The 14,404-nt window shown below is 38.0% G+C and overlaps 1 protein-coding gene across 3 annotated transcripts in view; it reads left to right on the forward strand.

Moving 5' to 3' along the window:
• Positions 1-14,404, forward strand: part of grid1a (glutamate receptor, ionotropic, delta 1a) — a 278,043-nt gene that overhangs the window by 168,947 nt on the left and 94,692 nt on the right. The window lies entirely within an intron of this gene.

Genomic DNA, 14,404 nt, shown 5'->3' on the forward strand with positions numbered 1-14,404 from the left:
GTGTATTGTAAAGTGAGCCTGCAAGGGGAAAACAGCCAACCCCACCCCACCCCACCCCAATGCAAGTTTCCAAAGCAGAGTTTTGGACACTAAAGGCCTTTACAGAGACGTGTCCTTGGATTTGTTTCTGACATTGGCACTCTTTTGTGCAAAGTGCATTCTCAGCATTGAGTTGGATCGATAACAAAAAGCCGTGCGCTCCGATGGAAATCCCAGGTGCTCCCATGGAAGAGCGCCTGTCTGTCTGTCTGCCTGCCTGACAAACTGTCTTCGTCCCTCTGTATTTTCTTTCTTGCTATCTGTCTTCCTGACTATCTAACTCTCTGTGTGTCTGACTAGCTAGGTCACCATGTGTCTGACCATCTGTTTTGCTAGAGATCTTCCTTTGTGACTGCTTGCTCTCTGTCTGTGTGACTAGCTTTCTTGATAAAACTATTTTTTCCCCTTTGTGATGAGCTGTCTGCCTGACCAGCTGTCTGTGTGTATTTCTGACTGCATAGTGTCTGTTTGACTAATTAGCTGTCTGTCTGTCCTACTAGTTCGTTGTTTGTGTGCCGGTTTTGCTCAATTGTCTGCCTTTTGGGTAATTTTAAAGCATTTTTCCCCCTGTTGTAATACACCTTCATTCAGTGAATCATATTAAATCAGGATCTAAGGTAACAGTATGCAGTCTCGTACTTTATAAATTAATTTTCCAGTCCTGTAAGAGGAAACCTGGAGTGAGTTTTCAGTTACTTTACCACAAGTAGAACAGAAGTGCAGTAAATAGAAAAAAAACAACAAAATCAATACTTTCTGTGACCATTCTTTGCCTTTGAGCCAATTCTCACAGGTACAGTTTTTTTTGAGGTACTTGGAAGGTAGGTTCTTCCAAGCATCTTGGAGAATTCGCCACCGTTCTTCTGGGGATTCAGGCTTCTGTGTCTTCATGTAACCCAGGACTGACTCAGTTATGTTGAAATGAAGGCTCTGTAGGGGCCTTACCATCTGTTCCAGGACTCCTTATTGTTCTAGTCACTGAAGATGCTGCTGTATGACTGTGACGGTATGTTTGGGCTCATCGCCATCCTGCAGAACGAATCCCTGATGGCGCCGTGCAAAATATAGAAATCTAAGCATCCAAAAGGCCTCAGACTTTGGGCACAGCAATGTGTGTCTAATGCACAAAGGCTTGGTTTAACAAGGCACCGTTGTAACAAAATAGCCTTTTTTTAGTCTGCTAAATTAGGTGCTGCAAAGTTGGCACCATTGACATTTGTGCTTTTGTTACACTGTTTAACTCTGCACTCATTTAATTAAGGAATGTAGCGGCTAATTAGGATCCTCATCACAGAACAGTCAAAATACCCGCGGTGCCTGCCTCGAAGCGGTGCTACAGTGACCCACACCCCTGTCTACAGAGAAGAATACTGTCTGCAAATCTCTGTTGACACTCAGTGACCTCAATTTTACTCACTTTGTGTATTAGTGTGTATGTAGATGTGCGCATAAGAAGTGTAATCGGTGTGTACATTCTCGAACTTCAGCTGACATATTGAATTTTATTGGGCCAATATATAACTGAGGGACTTTTGAACCATCCAAATAACCAATAACTGTCCAAATTTAATAACAACCACTCTCTAATTAGCTCAACAATAATGAAATGAGCTTATTCATAAAGTGTTTCGATTGTGTTCTTTTTATTAAGTTGAGATAATCATGACAGATATTTCTTTTTTTGGCAATGCATCAAATTTTATATGAAAAATAGCAAATTGTATCTGTATCTGAGAAATCACTTTGAACTAAGTTAGCCATTACAAAAACACCTCTCAAGGAAGTGTGTTAATTCCAGATCACATGACCTGCTCCACATGATGTCATTTCCTCCTAAAGAAAAGACTGGAAGACTCCAAGGCTTTGAGTTATTTAATATAAAGTAGAGTGTGAGTCAAGTGTGGATTTATGGCATGTCAACAGGTTAACTACAATATCTTTATAAATAACTTTCAATTTCACTCAATTATATATGCAATATTTAGAAGAATCTTTGTGTAAGAATGTAGTGTTTGGTTATAGGCAGCCATGTTGATCTTAGGCCTGAAAACATCACAAATGTCAACTATGTTACAAAAAGTCCTGCAATTATATATTGGCTCATTTGCTTTCCTGAAACATTTATCACAATTGTGCATATTTTTTCAATACAAAACAATGTAGTACCTGAGTTTCAAAATGATACTCTGGTTTATTTCTGAAAAAAAAATGTATTTTTTTCTACCAAACACTCCAAAGTTCTGAAATCTTCGATGTGTCAGACAAGCTTCTGGCTTTTCTTGAACAGAACTGTTTAAAAGTGGCAAAATTATGACTGAAAAAACAACTAATCCAAAAAAAAGCAAAGAAGATTACAAATTAGATGGCAGATGTCAGATATTTGTGCTGCTTGCTTTAACACTTGGTTTATTGAGCTTGTTTTGGTCGATACCAAAATAGTAGCGAGGCTCAATAATCAGTGCTGCACACCCACACTGGAGCTTTCAGTTCCTCTCGCTGATTAGCTGTCTTCTCAGTTTGAATTCCAGGTTTAAAAAAAAAAAAAGTCTTCACACCTACAGGAATTATAGGAGAGAAAGGTAGATGAAATGAAAACCACCTTATCTGTGGTCTACCATTGACACGGGGGTTAATAACATGCATTCAATAAGGAACACTATTAAAACGGTACCAGTATATACATTTTAAAATAAAATTCATTTTCCTACGTCAAATTAGACTGCCTCATTTACGTTGAGAGTTAGTTCACATTAAAACAACAAATGCACATAAATCTGCCAGTATTCAAAGATTCATGGCCACAAAATATACTGCTAACTCTTAAATGTTGGGCCACTGCTGTTGGCTTTTCTTACGGTATTTTTACATTTGTTTTGTGACATTTTCAATCAGGTAAAACTGATTTAATGTTAAAATTGTGCATCTGAATTTAAAGTTTAAAATATGTTTGTATACAGTATATATTAGTGCACTAGTCCCAGAAATACTGCACATCCCTGGATCTTTTCCAGGTCATCTGCTTTCCTGCCAGCTGTCTTCAAAGCAGCACCCAGAATATCTGAAAATATATAAATAATATCATAAAAAACAAGTGTGTTTGCCAATGTATTTAACAAATTTTGAGCTTATGATATCATCCTGAACAGTACCTTCAATTTTTAATCTAACAACCTTTTATGTAACTTGTGTCTAAAGTTTAATAATGTAAATAAAGCATCAATTGCTTTTAAAGGTGCTACAGAAGCAGCTATTTACTTTTTTAAAAAATCATTTAAAACAAGTTAAGGCACTTTTTGTCAAGTGTGGAATGCAAAGTTAGTTCAGTTTACTTAGCTAATCATAACCTGGGGAAGCAAGGGTGAAATAAATGCAGAACATTTAATTAGACAACATTTGGTCCATTACACTTAATTTATTCAGCTGGAGGGCGACTTGATAAATTCAAATCCAGGTTTGAAAACGTTTCAACACTTTCTGCTTGCAGAAAAGTTTGGAACAATGTTGGACCACAGATTAGTTCTCTGCTCCATTTAATTGTGTCTCTAAATGTTATGCAGCAAGTTAAAAACAGATTGGACAGATTGAGCTTTAACAACACTGATAATGGATTATCACATTCTTATTCATTTTGTGGATATGACCCTAATGTACAGACAGCGCAAATGTACTCAGTTATTCTCAGTGATTCACAGTTACATATTTTCCATTTAGAATTGCAAAGTGAGTTGCTCTTTGTTCATGCATCTCCTGTCGTTTCTAAATCTCCGTCAGCACAGATAGCTTTTGAACATCGCGTTGCTTGAAAACACATGTTGTCAGATCAGAGAGAACTGATCAGCAGAAGTTGGATTATGTAACTTTACTCACAGCAGGGAGGCTCAGATCAGCTTCTCGGTGTGATCTTGTCAGATCTGTTCTTCTCTCTTCAGCTTTCTATGTTTAGCATTAAGAGGGGAGAATGAACAACACTGCAGCATCAACTTCATTAAGTTTCTGTCATGATGTTTGTCGTGTTTATACTTGGAGCATAGATATTTTATTGTGCCTGTAATATAATAACAATCTTAATCAGGTGGATGTATCATTTGGTTCTGCTCAAATTTAATGCAAAAATAGAAATGGCATACAAAATTGCTTGCGTACTGTATTATATATGAGACAATGTAAGTAAAAGTCAGTTTATAGATTCTGTGACTCTGCTGTCGCTGAACGAAGACAATAAAATGCAGTTTGGCATCAAACCAGAAGTGCAAAAGCAGCAGTAAAGTGCATTATTTACAATACAGTATATATGTAATGCTATATAGATATTATACTATTATAATGATGGTATAATACTACGGACAGAGCGCTATGAACACACTAAAATACGAATATATTCATATGAATACAATATAATATAGATGATCTAAAGACAGAGATAAATAGTGGTATATGCTGTATAAATAATATGGATAGTATAAACTGTATGGACAGTACAGACAGTATGAGCAGTGTAAACAATATTATTGCTATGAAATATATGCAGTATATATACAGTATGAAAATCATACACATTATAGACAGTGAAAATGAGAGGTACATGTAGTTTATCCACAGTCTGAAGCCCACGGTGAAGGTCAGCTGCTATTACTGAGTCCATATTTATCACAGTTCTCAGTCTTTCCTCTCACACTGAAAGCATTTTTTTCCATCAAATAGAAAAAAAACCCCTCAAATTACATTAGCTATTAACCTGAATAAACAACCAGAGCAAAAAGCTGTTGTTAGTAGCTGCATTATATTATGCTACTGTTGTAGACAAATGGGAATAAATGAAACACTTCATTGAGACCGATACTAAAAATTACCTTTTCTCCAAATGTGCATGCAGTATTAGTTTTATGTAATAGCACTTAAAAAATGTAAACTGTAATTGTGAAATGGGCAGAAATACTGAGTCAGCACTCAGTAACTTGTGCTTTGGCAGATATCACAGCTGGCACACATTTTTAAAAGCCCACTAAGTGTCTTTCTATTAAAGATTTAGGAATTGTCACCCTTTTTCTTCTTCTTTGCAGATCAGTTGACCTCAATATTTTTAGAATGTCTTGCACAGAATGTTTAGGAGCAGTTTACAATAGAGCATTAACTTTCACAGAGAGGCTCAGTCTTTATCAGTTTTTAATGTCAGTATCTTTGTTGCAGGGGATTATTTGTTTCTTGTCACTCTAAAAGTCACAAAAAAATAACTGGAAACATATTTTCTACATTACAATAACATAGCACAAAGATAAATGAGGGCGTTATTTAATCATTGTATTACAGTTACGGTAATACTTTTTTTTTTTTTCTGTAGACTATCATCAGCACTGCCAAGAGATGTGTTTTCTTTCCCCATCTGTAATCAGATTTTCTGATTGACTGTGACTCTGACAAGGCACCGTGATAATCTGGGAGCATCAGAGCGTTCAGTCTCTCCATCTTGTGTAGTGTAAAGAAAAGATTCTATCAGAGATTGGAAAGATCATCAAGTTCACTTTTTTTTATTCTAATCTCTTATTTAAAATTCACACCGAGACTGTGAAAATGAACATGTTGAGGGGGAAAAAAAGAGCATTTAATTTGCAAATTAATTAGAACCAAGGCCGTCTCTCTATAGAAAGTGGGCGTTGACTTTGCGTGATGGATTTCTGCATGTGGCATGATAAGGCTGCTGAGCTGCTGTGTCATCAGTTTGCTGAGGGTGCATTAGTCTATTTAAGAAGATGTTGGGGGGGGGGGGGATCAGAAAAAAGCGTCTCCTTGCACGTAGCTGCAGGCATCACACTGCAGGACCATGCTCAGAAAATAGTCCAAAACCTCAACATCTACCTCATACTTCTTTAATCCTTCGCTCCTGAGCGGTGAGAGCAACGCCACGCTGTGCAGCTCGAGTATACAGGGTGAGATTTGTGTTTTATTACGGCTTAAACAACTGGCTTCGCTGACCTCGGGGGCAAAGTATAGCTCAGTGTAATGAAGTGTGTCAGGGGAGCCAATTCATTCCAGTCTCCACCAATGCATCAGTTGCATAAAAAGCACATTATGTAAACAACTTCTAAAGCTTCACCTCTTCTGGTTCCATTTGTCATTGTACATTTTCAACACATAATTTAATTCCGCGAGCGCCTGTTCCATAATTTCTTTCACAAGAGACAGAAATAACCTGATTGTTATGCTACTATAGCTACATAAGAAGCTGCACGACATTGTGTTACGTTTGCAAAAGATCCTTATGCGGTTTTTCCTTTTGTGCCTTCAGGCAAATTGGAGAAAACAAAATTATATGATAATCCTATAACAACCCATTGCTAACTGAAAGACTCCTTCAGCTTTTTTCTCCTCTTCTTTTGTTGCCCTTTATTTCCTCATTCGTATTTTTCTTTTCTATTCTCCCCTTTGTTCTGCCTTTCTTTCTCTTCAGGAGCAGTTTTTTTTTTTTTATAGCCAATATTGTTTTGTTCACTACAGACCATCCTGTTTTCACTGTTTGGAGCTGTGCTGAAGAGTCGTCTAATGCTTCAGCTTTTCATTTGAAAAGAACAGAGCAGAGCCAGTGCATGTCAAGGCCATAAATGTTCATTGCTTCCAAAGAAAAACAAGCTCCTTGATGGCAATATCTCACTCAAGGACCAGAAGCTTCTTGTGGTCATTCTTCTCAAGCAAGTAAGAATGCTCGGATGTTGATTGAAACTTCTACTGTGCTGTCGGGCTGCATTTAAATAAGGTGTGGGTTGAGTTCCTACTGTGAACCAAAAATTGTGCTTTTCTTTTTCAGTTTTTTTTTTAAAATTCTATTTCATTTTAGCTTTGACCATGACCAGACACAACCCAGGTTCACGCTGTCTTCTCTGCTTATTTTGTAAGCCAACCGTGTCTTTAAACAGTCCCCGTTCAGCACAAAGGCTGCAAATTGAATAAGTCAGTCATGCCATGCTTCGATTCAGATCGAACACAGTGTGCCTCTCTGGCTGGCACACATCTGCTCAATAAACTGCTGAAAAGACTTCGGTACAAGATGATAGATTTTCACTCTTCAATCAGACATTAGAGGGACATAATTTTCAAAATGAACCCAACTGTTTGGATTCAGTTTCAAGGCAACAGCAATGCGTTTTACCAAAAAATAAGTTTACTACACAAATAAATGAGCGTCACCAGCAGGCTTACAGTTTTTTGGCTCTTGGACTTGACAATTTTATCCTCGTTTGCCGCAAAATTTGGTCTAGTTACTCAAAATCCAGAAAGGGTGGATTTCGGTGACCCCTTGACTTGACTTTCTTGACTTTTTTCTCATATTTAATGACATGCCTCAACACCTAGTAAGTGGACTGAACATTCCGTATTATCATTAGTGGTTCCCAGCCTCTGTTCGAACTTATTAGGGTCCACTGACAGCACAATGACGATATATCTATATTGTATTTGTAGCTTTGAGGTAAATGTCTCAATAGCTACTGACTGGGATGCTGTGAAATTTGGTACGGATTATTTATGTCTCCCTTAGGATGGATTGTAAACCAAAATATTGGCTGTCATAAACCAGTGCATTCATTTATGACAAAATAATAACATTTACAGGAGCATCATGTGAAAAATGATAGCGTACACACAGTGGTTAACATAGTAAACACACCTATATAACCGCAGCATGAGCATGTTGACATTATCCTTTAGCTCAGTGTATTGTTATGTCTTAACACAGCCTCACAAGCTTCGCTGTAGACGCTAGGTCCCATTTTGAAAGTCTTTGATATGTTATCTGTATGTCTTTGGAAATGTTGTTTAGGAGGTGCTTAATGCAGTGATCACAGTTGCACGTATCTAAAAGGAAACCAGCTATTGATTCTGTGGGGGTGGGTGGACAGTGTAGACTATCTGCAAACAAAAGCTTCACTGAAATTGCCTTGTCATTTTATCATAACAAGGAGAGCATAAAAGGCGGCTGAGGCACGATTATAGGAAATCTTAAAGAAGGGTCGATTTTCTTGAGCATCACAGGGCTCCTTGGCAGGCCCGTCTGACTTAACCTGCACTTAGTAATGACTGTGGAGTAGCTACATCTGTCTCTGTCCTCCCTGTGGTGACTGTCTCTCTGTTAGAGGAGGAGAGAATTAGGCGGGTATTAGGTGCGATATTGATTAAGCTGTTTTTGGTTCCAAGTAGGAGGTTGCTTCCAAATGTAAAACATGCATTTGTAACACAGGCAGGGTCTGGACATAGACAAACACAAAAGTGTCTCCTGCCGAGTTTCTAGTGAGTCTGCAGCGCATGATGTGAAGGTTACAGTTAGTGACATGTGAGAAGCAGGACTGACAATACTTCTACATAATGACACTCTTTCATACACTGCTTATTATGTTGCTTTATTTCATCTCAATTGATGCAACGTTTAGGCCACAAGGTCTTTAACACTGCCAACTAACATGTCAGAAAATTTCACAGTGAGAGGATGTACATGGAACCCAGAGTTAATTGGCTTTCCATAAGAATAGAAGGAATGAATGAAAGAAAATGAAATAAAGAAGAAAAGTTGTGTCTGAGGAAAAACTGTATAATATATGGAGAATAATGTGACCTATACAGAGTGCATACTTTATTCAAATTTACACCTGATAGGTGTTTGTTTCAAATCTCATTTGGGAAAATTAACCATGTACCAATTAAAAAAGATGCTGCGAAATTATCGGAATGGTGCAGATCTGATATTTAAATATGGCCCCATTATTCTGCTCAATAGCAAATGTTGATTACCAGTTGGTATTGACTAAATAAATCTTGCATGACCACACAGGAGGCACTTAACCTTTTGTGGATAATTTGCAGTTATGCATTCACCTGAGGTTCAGGTCGATCAATCGATCAATCGGGCTGCATTTGTGTAGCAGTGCAAATACACAAAGTGGTCTACAGAACAAAAGGAAACCAACACGGGAAGGCTGTTCCAGAGACACGGAGCTAAAGAATGTGGGTTTCAATTCTCACTTCTGGTCTGGAGTCGAAAGAACATCCATCCATCCATCATCTATACATCGCTTAATCCTCATTGGGGTTGTGGGTGGTGGCTGGAGTCTATCCCAGCTGACTTGAGAGGGCACCCTGGACGCTAGCCTATTGCAGGGCTACACGTATAGACAAACGATCACACTCGCTTTAGAGTTACCAATTAACCTCAGCATGTTTTTGGACTGTGGGAGGAAGCTGGAGTATCCGGAGAAAACCCACGCACGTACAGGGAGAACATGCAACCTCCATGTAGAAAGATCCCGGGAAGCAAACAGAGAATCTTCTAGCTGCAAAAGTGATAACCACCAAGCCACTGAGCAGCGTATCGAAAAAATATGTTTTCCATAAATTCTTCTGATATTCTTTACAGTTTTGAACCCAAAGCCTGACTTCATTTAAAAAGAAAAAAAAATAGTCCAAATATTGTCCCACAGTCTTGTGCAAGGTTGATTTTTGGGTTTCTGTATTGACTCTACATCAATGCCAGTTTTTATTACCGCATTTTTATCCTTCCAATTGTTGCGTTCTGGTCCGTCTCCCTTCTAAGCACACAGCATTGTATCATCCCGAAAGCATGTCAGCCAAATTTAAGTAGGGCAATTAATTTTATTTCCCTCCTGGAGTAAAACTCACACGGCGGAGCTGTAAGCCAAAAATGCAGTGACTGTACAGCATCTTTGAAACCATTCACAGGGTCCAGATAATAATTCAGGCCAGGACTGTAAAGTCCATCTCTGCCCATTTTGTATTCAGACCAGACTGCTCACCGACAGAGGACAAATTAAAGGAGAAACCAAGTATCTAAAGTGGGGAGCCACAAAAAGCATCATGGCACCTTGGCATTGATTGTACAAGTCTCTGGAACTCTACTAGAGGGATTGAACACCATTTTTCCAAAAATATTTTCTTTAGTGTTTCAAGGAGAGTGCTGTCGAACACGATGCTCCAAAATCTCCCATAGGTGTCCGTCTGGGTTGGCAGGTCATAGCGTAGGATTCATATCATTTTCATCATACCACTCAGTGAACTTTAGTGCCCTATGGATGGAGACGTTGTCATCCAGGAAGAGAGCACTTCCATGAGGATGAAAATGTTCCATTACAGGATAAAGGTGACCACTCAGAGGAGCTTTGTATTGATTCACAGTGACCCCTCCCTCTCAAAGGACAGCTTGACCCCAACAATGCCAGCAAAATGCCCCCCACAGCATGAAATAACTACCAGATCCCTGATTATAGTGGTTTCAAGTTTTTTCCTTTCATTTGTCACTTGTCTGTATTTTTCACCGTTTAGTTTTTATACTTTTTGACCAACAAAACAAAAAGTTATTCAATATAATCATGGTCAAATAAAATAAAACAGTAACCAGCTGCTGTCCTTGACAAATCAAAACATGAAATAACAGCTTAGTAGTGGCAGAGCTTTAATTCAAACAGGCTTAAATAGGCATAAATATTTATCATAGACACCTGTCCAAAAAGCAGAAAGCACAAATTGTCATCTGTGTCTTTATAAAACGACAGGGAGATCACACTCATTTGCAGAAGTTGACCTCAGATGATGGTTTGTGTCACTCTGGGACAGTTTTTAGTTTCATCATCACCGCCAGAGAGAAATTATTTCAGTTTCATTTTGAGTCTACATGTTGTATTGGTTTTGTGACTGATTTATAATGAAAGATGTTTCTAATTGGGCTGCAACAAACAATTATCACAATCAATTGAATGATTATTTTCATGATCACTTGTTTAGACTTGTAGTTTCATAAAACGGTGGCAGAATGTCGACTACAGTTTCTCACAGATCAAGACGATGTTTTTAGACAGCTTGTTTTGTGAAAATATGAAGATACTCCGTATACTGTCACACATCGCAAACAAAACACCAAATCATCACATTGAGATACTGAAACCAGGGAATTTCTGTTTGTATAATATCAATTCATTAACATTTCAGGTCTACTTTCTAATGTTAAGAACACTTTGTTATAGTGTTTTTAGTGTTAATTCCAGCAATTTTCTGTCTGTCATTGATATGCAAATGCATAATTGGCATTACAGAGAATTGATAATGATGCAACTCATAGAATCCAGACAGATATCAGCTTCTCTACATAGACCCTACGGTGCCAAAAGGTTTCTTTCCTCCATACTGTCTTTGGGGAACTGTATATACAGCCCTGACTGAGTGAAGCTTCGCTGTTTTTCTGAATTATCCGTTTCATTTTGAATTCAAGCTCAGCCCAGTGTCTTGGGGCCAGTGAGCTGACCTTGTTCTTATAAATGGCCAATTTGGACCTGTCTTCACACCACTGGAGTTCCTGCGATTGATATTAGACTACAATGTTTGACTGTTGTTCGCGCATTGTTCGTGGTGTCTGACGTGGTGTGAGACCATAATAAGATTCTCTTCACCTTGCGTTTGTCTTCTGAGAGGTGTTGGGTTTGTTTGTCTCCACATCGCACTTCATAACACATCAAGTGCATGCATACAGGCAGACAAAGACCTGGTCTGAGTACACATTTAATGTAACACGGCAACCTGTGCTGTTGTCCTTATAAGGGAAATAAATAGGATTCCAAAACAAACTGCAATTATTCATGTACATGTATTTTGCATAAATGCAAATGTAAGAAGCTTTTTGAATGCTTCCTAGAGGGCTCATCGTTTCTTTTTTACATCAAACAGTTATTTTGGCTACTAAAAAATTTGGTTATTTAGAAACAGATTTAAAAAATGAGTGACTGAAAAAAACATATTTTTTAAAGCACCAATTGCAGCATGAATCCTTAGTGATTCCGCGCATAATTTTTATCCTTTCGTAAGAGAGACACTGCCGCATAATCAACAAATAATTTGCCTTTTTCCTCTCTTTCTTCTCATTACTTTTGTTATGGGGAGCAGTTTCTAAGCTTTGCTTGCTTCCAAGGTTTCTTCGTTTGATAATTGTATCACTGTCTTCTTGGAAACAAAAACACAACTTTTGGAAGCATATCGTCAAAAAATTCAAGTCATAATTTGTCAAACTGATCTCCTGTTTTGTAGCAAATTTGCGCTTTCTTTCCTGAAAATTGGCAAAAATAGACAAAAATAAGTCTTGGTGTTCTACGAACAAGCAGCTGTTAGTACATGTCAGATGCTTCAACAAGTTATGATTTATGGATGTAATAATCATGCTGTAAGATATGTTTTCTTGTCCTTTAATTCAGAGAACTAACATAGCTAATTGTGTCTTAAAATACCGTGCTTACATAGAAGATAAGTCTGCAGTAAGTATCAAGAGGGTGCATTGAAACAGAAGCAGTAATTTCTCCTGTGTTTCAGTAATTGCTCTTGTGGCAGTGTGTAACATACCCAGATGATGCATTTCAAATGTGCAAAAATCTATATTGCATATAATTAACTGCTGTTATTGTTGCAAAAGTAACACTGATCACTTTAAAAGACTCATCTCAGTTTTGAGTAAACACAGGCTGGAAGCGCAGCCATTTCTCGGGCTCCTCTGCTCAGATTGCAACGTAGCCTGACAGCTCAGTAAAAACCTCTGAGCCTTTTGATCATGATATGCTCATTTTTGCATTGCTCCAAACCAAGAGGGAGTTCCTCTTTAGTTTCAGTGTGAGCGAGATAGAACTGAATCGGATGTTAGAGTATCTTCGTGGGGTGATTCTCAGTCTCTCCAAGCTATTTCTCCTGTCCTCTCTAAAACAGATTCTGTTATGCAAAAGTTGGGTAAAAGACAGATACAAATCAAGGGTCAGATTCCAGTTGTCATGGAGAGTTTAGGCTGATACAAGCTGCCCACAGTAGGGTTAAGTTTTAATATCTACAACTTTCAGAAGCAGACTTGTGTTCAGAAATGACGCTTGGGTAAACATGTCCAGAAATCAGACCTTTAATTCTACGTTAATCCTCTTTTCTGCAGCCCTGTCCATGGCTGACACGGTTGCCCCGTGGAAAAGCCTGCTATGGGTTTGGAACGCTGACTTTGAAGTCCGATGTTTCTATCGGAGTCCTGGAGTAGTTATCGCTTGGCAGCTTTCCCTGGGCTGTCCATGGGATTAAAAGCCTTTCTTTGTTTGTTACAGTATGTTTCACTCGATGCATGTTTTCACCCAACAGCTTATGCTACTACTAAGGGCTGTTAATCACTGCTCCGGATCTTTTATTGCACTGATCCAATCTCATTGTTCTTCAAAGAATTTATCGCATTCATACAGGTTGTACAACATGCACACTGTTAATGATTCAAACTGTTTTCTTGACTGAGACTCCAGACATTACAAAGCGCCTGAACGACTAATGAAAAGCCTCTGCAACTCATACACATAAACTATTAATTGACATGTAATTTGTTTGCTTATTACATTGCAATAGATTCAGAGAAAGTTCACTCTCTGGGTTTCTTGTAACTGAGATGATTCATAGTGTTGGGTAGTTGTCTGTATTTTCCTACTGTCATGAATCAATCACCAGTAGAGAATCTGTTTCCCTCCAGCAGTGGATTCTGGTATATTTATAACTACTCATTTTAAATTTCAAAATAGCAGATCTCTCGTTAACCAATCATTAACCTGTATTTTGGCATTTTTTTTCTCCATACAATGTAGTGATGATGAATCTGACAAAAGGAATTTCACACAATTCTGACTATACCTGTAGCAGAAATATATATATTACAAATAAACTAAATGGTGAATCTGTAGGCCTCAAAGCACAATATTTGCAATGACATATGAGTGTGGCAGGGACTGAACAAAGACAAGAATGTGACCATCTCCCTCTAAACTCCTCATAGTCTCACTCTCTTGGAAAAAAAAAAAAAGGTTTTGCTGCTTATGTGTTGAAGCAAAGTGAGTGTCAAGTGAAATGCATCATTCAAAGCATTCACAAGAGAGTTTTACACCTAAAGAATGATTCAGCAAAAACAGATCTTGTGAATATCATAACAGTCATGTGAACACTCAAAATGCAGCTTTTTTTTTTTTTTTTTGTTAAATTGCACAGTGCAATTGTCAAAGTTATGGTGGAAAAGGGATTATAGACAGGTGGCTTTAACATTAGTATTGGCTTTGTAGTGGTGGTCTCCACAGTTGTCCATAAATGAAATGATCAGTGGAGCACAGAGTAAATTTGTTTAGTCTATACTCATTCTCAGTGTATGCACTGTAGCTGAATATTGCAAATAGAAAATATTCTATTCCTAATTAATTGTAAGGGTCCAGTCATGGGACACAGGAGAAAAGACCATGATTAACTTGCAAATTATGTTTGTATTCTAACAAAAGGAGGGATTTCTCAGAGGTTGAGCTTCTGCCCATTGTATTCAAAAGCACCA

The sequence above is a fragment of the Acanthochromis polyacanthus genome, chromosome 15, assembly GCF_021347895.1.
Source record: "Acanthochromis polyacanthus isolate Apoly-LR-REF ecotype Palm Island chromosome 15, KAUST_Apoly_ChrSc, whole genome shotgun sequence".
NCBI lineage: Eukaryota > Metazoa > Chordata > Actinopteri > Pomacentridae > Acanthochromis > Acanthochromis polyacanthus.